This window comes from Liolophura sinensis, chromosome 6 (assembly GCF_032854445.1).
Source record: "Liolophura sinensis isolate JHLJ2023 chromosome 6, CUHK_Ljap_v2, whole genome shotgun sequence".
NCBI classification, from domain to species: domain Eukaryota; kingdom Metazoa; phylum Mollusca; class Polyplacophora; order Chitonida; family Chitonidae; genus Liolophura; species Liolophura sinensis.
Genome location: NC_088300.1, coordinates 82,369,982 through 82,379,410, shown reverse-complemented (window position 1 = coordinate 82,379,410; position 9,429 = coordinate 82,369,982). Strand labels below are relative to the sequence as shown.

The 9,429-nt window shown below is 38.1% G+C and overlaps 1 long non-coding RNA gene across 4 annotated transcripts; it reads left to right on the top strand.

Annotated features, from left to right (window-relative positions):
- Window positions 1-212: 212 nt before the first annotated feature.
- On the top strand, window positions 213-7,854 carry LOC135468696 (uncharacterized). 4 transcript variants are annotated; one of them, XR_010444246.1, is made up of 4 exons: window positions 213-264; window positions 4,578-4,645; window positions 6,237-6,322; window positions 7,546-7,854. It is a non-coding gene; the product is annotated as an uncharacterized LOC135468696 (long non-coding RNA). The 4 variants fall into 4 exon arrangements; XR_010444247.1 differs by having other exon boundaries at window positions 228-294; XR_010444245.1 differs by lacking the exon at window positions 213-264 and adding an exon at window positions 935-1,174.
- The last annotated feature ends 1,575 nt before the right edge of the window (window positions 7,855-9,429 follow it).

The window sequence follows — 9,429 nt, the reverse complement described above, 5'->3', positions numbered from 1 at the left end:
TTTATAGTGCAGGTAAATTTGGGTGTGTAAGCGCGGACCTCATTGAGATCATCTGCACAGAGTGCGCAGATGTGCGGCGATTTGTTTGAGATGTGATGATGGACTCAGCACCATGGCTTGACCGCAAATTGTTGGACTCAATCAGATCGTATCTTACAAACCTGGCCGTTTCGTCCAATCACAGCAGTTCTTACTCAGGCACTCGGGTCGATCATTGGCACATGTAACTTCAGTTCAATGGAAGGTGTTGCTACATCAGCTGATGTAAGCTCACTTATTTTTACTATTTTTTAGGTAAAATTTTATACGCATCATAATTAATCCAAACAGTGCTCGCCAATCTATGAATTACGCTTGCCATTCTGTGCCATTTGAGTTCATCAGTGTACAATGTAGGCTAATTACAACAGCGCAAACTGTCAAAGTTGTTGTTGTGCTCTTTATTTTAGCAATGTTAGTGCATGACGTACTCATCCTCAGTATTTAATAAGTCCAACTTAGTAGTTGCAAACGTAAAGTTGGTGGTAGCTCTGTGTGGCTAGGTTTGTGCAGAAATATATGTAAGCATTTACTTTCCCAGCACTCTTTGGTTCTCAGTGTGCTATCCTCAACACACTGGTGTTGTCCACAGTTAGCCCGAGACCTCGGTCTAAGAGTGGCTTATATATACTGGACCGCTAGCCATCCTTAGCCCGAGAGTTGTCTGCACCCGATTTCGGAATATTGCTTACAAAGAGCTACAACCTCATTCAATTCAAATGCATGCGTTTTAGATTCGTCCTGAATACACATAAAGCACGGCTATTCTGAAAGCTAAAATATTTACGCACATCTTGCCACAGCCGCTACTCGCCTTTACATCCCCACTCTCCTGTAAATCTTAGCTGAAGTCAAAAATATGGTTATATTTGGCAGGTCGCCATGCGCTGGCATGTTTTTAAAATCTGGGTTAGCGAGGCACGCTTGCGCAGCAGTGGATAACCTTTCCGGAAAATTTCCGGAAATTGAAATTCTGACGACTTGCCAGCTGTTGCTGTCAACAGCAAATGGTAACAGTCAGGGAGCGTTTTGTCTTTTCTGACGTACCTGCCACATCCTTTGGCAAAAAACTATCAAGGCCTTCACGCACCGTAATGCCTATGGTACCCAATTTTGAATGGAGCGGATGTCGAAGGTAACCCACGTTTTTCATTTGCTAAAAAAATAATTTTAATCTGATAGTTTGCACAAACTGTGAGGTCTGTCATTTTGTGCCATAGGCTTCTGTCAAATTTGAATCTCCTCAGTCATATGGCTTTGTGCCTGTCAGAACTGACAGCCAGCTCAAAACATAGTGACGTAATGAAAGGTCAACCATGAATGCACATGGGCGGGTAGCAGTAACATGGTTTTGTAGGTCAAAATGTCAACACGGCATGTGAGCGTAAGTCACAACTGTGAATTATCTTAGATTTACTGGCCGTAAAGGGTACAGAATGTTGGAAAACTTGGCAGAGGATGACTCGGTGAACATAATTCATTGGAGTTTTGTCCTGTTAATGCATGTACTGGTACATTTTGCACAGATTTTTGTTGCGCGTAGTTTCTCCGCGGTTGGCTATTTTTACATACCACTGTTTTAACCTGGATGACTCCTCGGCTGTGATCTATGCCTAACCCCATATTAAAAGATCACAGCCGAGATCCTTGCCTAGTTCGCAGTAGGCCCAGTGTATGATGTGGTTGCTCGTAATGCCTGTCCTTTTCTGCGACCGATGTATGTCAGTTTAGTGATATGCTACGTTTTGGAAGTGTGCACTGCACCCTTACTTCTATGTGTACATCACCTACTGGCATCATCTGCCACTCATGCACCATGTTTCAAATTTCAGTATAATCACTCGGAAGTACTTCTTTACATGCATGTTAAATTTCTGTTTGTGCAACCCATCAAACCTACAGCCATTGCATATGTCACATATCCTTTTTTTAATACCATTGAAACAAGATTGGCCTTCTTGTCTGAGGGAGTTAGGACGCCAGTGCTGCCATGTGACCCAGTCGCTAAGAGATCAACTCTAGTTCATGCTGGCTTCCTCTCTGGCCGTACATGAGCAGGTCTTCCAGCAACCTGCGCATGGTTGTGGGTTTCCTCCTCACTCTGCCCAGTTTCCTCCCACCATAATGCTGTACTGGAATGCTCTTGAGCGTCAAACACCAATGAAATAAATAAATTTATCATTTATACAGTATGCCAACAACATGCACCATTTCCAGCATGCACTTGTTCCCTTCTTTAAATGTTGCGTGCATCAAGTTCCCATAACATTCCCCTAATGCATGTTTATGTTATGCCATTCTCGGCTTCACACTGTCTCAAAAATGCATTTGTGTAAAACCTCTAATTGTGTTTTTGTGTATGGTTAGCAAAAACAGAATGCTGTGAAGTACTTAATTTTTGCATAGAACTAATTTTCGTATCAATAATTTACCGCAAAAAATAATTTCAGCGAAAAATATCCAATATTGAATGATGTGCTACAGGTCGAAGGTAAATTATGGTTTAAATATGTACAAACTCTGATGCTAAGGCTTTGTTGGTATAAAACAAAGTGGGAGTTCATTCGTCTGTAGTTAGATTAGTCTTCACTGTGCCAGTAAAGTGAAAGAAAAGTACATTCTAGCATGTGCTGGCTTCTAATGAATGTCGCTGTGATAAGCGCTATGTCATTAGCTGTGTCTCTCTTGTGATCCAATAAGTTCTAACAAACTGTGAAGTGTGTATAACACAATGGCCGTTTGACAGCTACAGCAATGTTTGCGGTTTCTAACCTGCTACAGAGGACGATTAAAACTGAAAACAGTGCAAAACTTACCGTGTTGCTTGATAAAGAATGAGTGATTGGCGCCGATAATGGTGAATTCACATGTTTTGAAGTAAACTGCTCAAAAGGTGACAGGTCACTTTGCCAGAAGTTGATGAGTACTTTAAAAGTACTCATCAGTGAATCAAAAAGAAGTGACACCTGTTTGAGTACTGCTCACAGTAGGTGCGAAGATAATCTTCTTACGTAGTGTTAAAGCATCCCCCATTGTTTTAATCTATGATCCAGATCACAAGGATTAGTGACACTGCAGGAAACAAAGGAGAATTAAAGCCACCCATGATGATTCAGGTTTGACGTGCTTGAATAATTTGGGCCATATCTTGGAAAATTTAAGATTTTAAGATTTGTCTTTCAGTATTCTCTTAAATACACAAAAATTAATTCCAGCAAACATAGTTTTGGAGAAAACCCACAAAAATAAATTCCAGAGAATAATAAGGACTTTACAGTAATCCCTTGTGTTCCAAGTTCAACTGCTTGAACATTCCGTCTTATTCCTCAATATTTTAATCTCAGATGTGTTTGTGTTTCCATCACACTTGTATATTCCTTTAGATCATGTTACATGAATGTCTATTTTACGCCTGTGTCACTTTTGTGTTTAAGTTTTATACATGTAAACTATGTCCAGAAAATCTATGCTAATCTTAACTCTTTGTACAGAAACTATATTATTCTGGTTCCCAAAACCATTAACTAGGCCATCATATGGCTATAAACTTGTCATGTGTTACCAATGCAGATTCTAATCAACATACTGCTTCAGTTGTTTTTCCTCAGTTCTGTTAGTATTTGTGTATTATTTCAATCTCATGGCTGTATTAAAATCATACAAAATTTCCAGGTTCTAAACATATTTTGTTTTCATGTTCACACATCTGTGGCTTGTGCATAGCTGTATATATGTACATCTTTTACATGTTGAATTTTTGTTATTTTTTCCCCCCCTAAAATGGCTTTTGTTGCTCTCTGGCATCAGTATGCTCATGTATTGCAGCTTCTGTTATCAGCAGCCTCTATGGTTAAACTTTGTAGCTTATGTCGTACCCCAGGCGTCAGCATCTGCATCTGATAATGGAGAAAACGATGTTAAACAAAATGTTAGGAGGTGGTATCTTAAAAAGTACTGCGGGTATTGAGCTCAGGGTTTGCCCACTTGTAGAGCACAGTATAGGGTTGGTATCTTACAAAGTATGTCATGTATTGACCTGAAGTTTTACATACATATAAATCTCCTTGAGCATATTAATTACTGTAAATTACCAAATTCACGATTTCAGTTCTTTATGCATTGGGCGGAAGTTTTGCTTTCATGTGTCTCATACAGGCGAGCCCTTTGGTAGCAATTATAAGTTTAGCATAACATGTTGTTGTTCATTTGTTTTTATTGCATTCTTACACCATTACACTTTTTCTGTAAGCCTCATACTGTTTGTGTTGCTCATACATGCTCTTGATTAAAGCCTTCTCTCATAATATATCGATAGTGTGCCAATTGTTTTATGACCAGAGGCTTGGTCATTTTCCTAACTAATCTAAAGTATGCAACTAATCGTTGCATACTTCATTGTTATCACATTGATTAAATGATGTAAAGTTTATCTTAAACACAAATCTCTTATAACATTACTTGAGTTTCCTTTTATCATACATGTAGTATGTGTTCAGTGAAAAAAAGCATAATTTACATGTACCTTTTTTAAATTTCAGGTTTACTTATCCTCAGCATTCTTGTCAATATGGGGTAGGCCAATCTTTTCACCTTTTATGCAACATTGGTAAGGACACATCATCTTTCAAGTTTATCAACAGCCACCTATTTTGCCATTTCAACCTTAAACTCCTGTTACATTATCTGTTTATGTTCTTCGCTATGCTGTTGCAAATCATTGTAAAATACATAGCAACATGTAAACATGGCCACAGTCAACAAGTGTGCTACAATGTCTGTATATGCTACTAGTTTTGCAAACAAAGGCACTTCCCAATTGCACTCAAAGTTGCAACAAGTGGTCTACACCACTCCTGGTGCTGAGGTAATACCTAAGGTTGGTTTCAAAACATTTGCCTTCATCCAGTATATTGTAGTTTGCAGGCAGTGGCCCAGTGGTTAAGATACACAAGATACATATAGCCACCCCAGTTTGGAAGGCAATTGTACACATCCCGCTCTTAATTTTTATGGCTCCTTAAGCATGACAATAATCCGTCGACCATGCTAGTGTGGTCGTCATCAAAGAAGTTGGTTTCAGAAGTAAAATTCACACAACACAGAATGCACTTGTCTAGCACTGCCAGTCAAAACCTGTGTGTTGCATGTGGCAAAGCTCACCAGCTGCTGACCAAAGGCCTATGTTTTTTTGTTTTTTTTTTCGGCACAGCCATGGTCTCAGTGAAATGCACAAATAATCAAATATTACGTAGTATCAAGGCCATATGTAGAGCCATTTAATGTCCACAAAACAGTTTGTCTCTGAAACTGTTGCACACCCAAACTAATCAAACTGTTATTAAAACTAGCTGACATACTGAGCAAAAATATCACAGTTTACCAATAAAAAGCTTTTGTTTTCATACCAATTTCTCTCATTCACACACTCCAAAACTCCCAAGCATGAATTTTAGTTGCATTTCATAAAATGTTATTTTTAATGTTTGGCATCACAACCTTCTAGTTTTTTCTACACATGGCCTTCGGTATTGCTTCAAACCAAAATCAAATAAGGTCACTTTCATATGTATATCATTGTTTCACTGTTTATCATATTGCCTCTCCATCAGTGCAACTTCGTCATGGTTCTTCTTATCAATCATAAAATTGGGTCAATTTGGTTAAATGTGTATATGTAGATCAAAGAAACTGTGTATTAGTAACCCATTTTGTTAACTTGTCTCTTTGCACTGATTTCCTCCTCACAATTTTATGTTCCTTGTTGCTACATTTACATGCACTGTGTAGCTGCAGGTGTTTCAGTTAATTAGTAACAATAGTTCTTGTTTACTGCCAATTCTCAAACCAAACCAGTTAATTTAAATAAAATCCTTTCAAAATATGTGGTTAACTGTGCATGTAGTTACATTTTTGTAACGGTAACACATTAAATATTATTCAAGGCACAACCATTTGCAGCATCAGCGGTCATCTCATGCCCTCCCTTAGCATAATGTATGTAAATCATGTAGGCAACACTTTTACAAAATATATGTGTAATCAAGCTAACAAATACATAAATACACCAAAGCGATCTTTTGACTTAAGCTTATCATGTCTTTTCTGATGTATATATATATGCACTACATAATATTATTCCATTTGCCAAAAAAATTGTTGTACATAGTTATCTTACCTCCAACTTTATTATATTCCAGATTCATTCAAAGGCATCTTCAAGATCCTTGTCAACCATGATGCAAGCCAAGTGCTGACATTCACCTTTCGTAAAACACAAGTACATGTGAGTGAGTTATGTAAATAAATTCTCCCACCACCCGTACTTCCAAATGTCATTCTTGTAATAAAAGTGTGACACAGTTGCTTTAATCTGTTACAGTTTAGCATTTAACCCATTATTGCAAGCCATAGAGTATAAAGTGTAATGGTTGCCAATGCATTTACAGTATAGACAGTAAAACCACAGCAGCCATCAGTGTTATTGTTTGCAGATGCGAACAAAATTGGTGTCTTTAAATTGCACTTGCAGATGGTGCGTATATTTGGTCTGTGAAACAGTTTGTTCATCTGTGTGTCTGTTCAGTCAAAACTTGTCATCAAATAATTGGCTTATATTTGTGAACTAAGTTCCCTTTGTACTATCACTGGTTTCCACCATAATGCTTTCTGCTGTTAAATACGTAAAATATTCCTCAGTCCATTGCAAAACACCAATCAAATAAGTAAATAAACTAGCAGCATCATAATACTCACCCATCTCGATCTCCTCTCAGCTACAATATACACAACACAATATCTGTACTGTAATACTGTACATTACTGTACAAAGTATATGTACACAGAGGTATAACAGAGTTCATGTATGGCCCTAGTCGGCTGCCTGTATTCAGAGCTATTCGCCTGTCACCAATGCAGTCGCAGTCAGTTCATGTCCTCTGCGGTCCTAGGTGGCAAGGTTTGGTAACAACTGGCAGATGGTTGTGGGTTTTGAGCCCAGTTTCCTTCCACCATAATGCTGACCGCTGTCGTATAAGTGAAATATTCTTCAGTATGGCGTAAAACACCAAATAAATAAATTGTGGTTTTCCATGGGCACTTACATTTCATTAACCCATAATACTCATGAACATTATACGAGTCAACAAGTCTTCGGTACAGCATTAACAAACTATCAGATAAATAAATTGGAAGCATTCTGCCAAATTCAACAAAACATGCAATTTACTTGCAAATCCTAAAAGCCAAATTAAATTATGTACTGCACAACTGACTCTTCATCTCCTGGGTCAGTGCTCATGATTGCCTCATTAGCTTCAGTTAAGTGCATTCCTCTAGAGCTAGTTGTTTTTATGTAGTGCACACACTACCCACATTATGTGTTCTTATTTATTTTTGATACCTGTTCACATCAGCCCAATGCCAGATGGTTTTAGATATAAATGCTGTTCATGCAACAAATTCTGCTTGGTTATTATGCTTTAAAGCACCATCTATTCTTCTTTTCAGATCCTCTCCATTCCTCCCATGAGTACAACAGAAGACAACATTTTGGGGTGACTAGAGACAGATAAATCCATCATCTGCAATTAATCCTGCCATCTTTGATGAACACTTCACACTTCATTTTATATTTTCACCATTTGTGACGCAAACCTTGTTTCTGCACAGGTAGTCTAAATCACCTCTGTTGAGGCTTGTTGTCTCAATTGGTTTTAATCTTGGTGCATGCAATACAATCCATCAGTTTTCTTGTAAATCATCACTTCATTCGAATAAAGTTTGTCATTTTATTTAAAATAATAATCGAATATAATATTCAATTTTGTTGTCTTGAGTGAACAAATCATTACTCAGTTCTTCATCAGGTTGCATGGTCATTAACTTACTTGTATTCTTTTATATTATCAAATTAGAAATACAACAGTTAACTATTTCTGCCGTCTGTTTCTCCTGTACATCTTTGGAGCAACTTGGAGGTCTCTGAACTGTATCCAGATGTACAATACTTTTGAGTCTTTAGGCCTCATCAATTAATATTTCTGTTTTACGGGCAAAATCTTCTTTTTTTTCTAATGTTTTAAGGCAGTGCAAATATAAAACTCAAAAATCATCTAATTTGTGGCACATGTGGATTGTCCCAGTAATTGTTTAAGATATATTTATGTTATCCAAAAGCCTTCAAAAACAGGAAAATCACAAAATAAAATGGTTAATTTTCAAGTTTATTTTTGTTCGATCTTTCAACCTTTATTGTTGGCTCACCTGTAAAGCATAAATATAATTGCTGTATCCTTACATTCCAGGTACATGTACTAGTATACTTAATCAGGTACTCTTCATTTCTGTGGTCAACACATACCATTCAGTCATCATCCTTCATACATATGGCAAGCATCAATGGGGACAGTTGTGGGTGGTGCAACGTACCCACAGATGGATGCCTCAAGTTGTCTTGTAATAGCACACAGCTACATGAAGCATGGTTAGCAGCTTGACTCTAACTCACAGATCAACAAAGTGTAGGTTCAATCCCGGTGCTCGCAGGCAATCTCTGCTTTCCCAAACATCATAGGCACTTGGTATAGGTCACGGTATGCAGTATCTCAGGGTGCTGTTGGGCAGTCTTGCATTCATTCAATACCCTGTGCCTTGCATTCTAACATAATATAAGCATGCCCAAGGCTGGTGGTTTACCCTGGACAGTTTCCTCGAACTACAAAACTCGGTGCCATTGCGTTAGTTTATTAGTCAACATGCAGGCATATGTACGGCATGTACTAAGCTCAGGTTTTGCTCACATGGGGAACACAACACAAAGACATGTTCCATAGCTCATGCTCTGTTAACATTTTAGCTACCCAAATTCTTGTAATTTTTGGGACATTTATTACAAGTGCTGAAAGCATAATATTAAATTTCTTTCCTGGCTTTTTGGAAAAGTAAAGATATGTTGTTTGTTAGATGGTATAGCCATGTGAGTGAGTGGCTTGGGGCTTAAAGTCATATTTAACAATTTTACAGTCATATGACGATGAGGGAATGCTTAGCGTGTAGGTAATGTGCCTCCTTGTTGCAGGATGGAATTCCACCGCTCTTTTATCTAGTGCTGCTTCACTGAGTCGCTTTACCGAAGGGAAGTAAGGCGCCCCGCCCGAGCCATCATACTGATACGGGTCAATCAGTAGTTGCACTATCCCCTTCATGCTAAAAGTTACAACTTCCTCTTTTAAGGAGACACTTGTTTAAGTTCATATCCTTTGTGCTTTGTAAGTGTATTAAGTACCGTAAATTACCAAATTCACGACCTCAGTACTTTACGTGTTGAGCTCAAGTTCAATAGGCAGGAAACTCTTTCATAATTTCAAATCCCAAACAAACAACTGTCACACT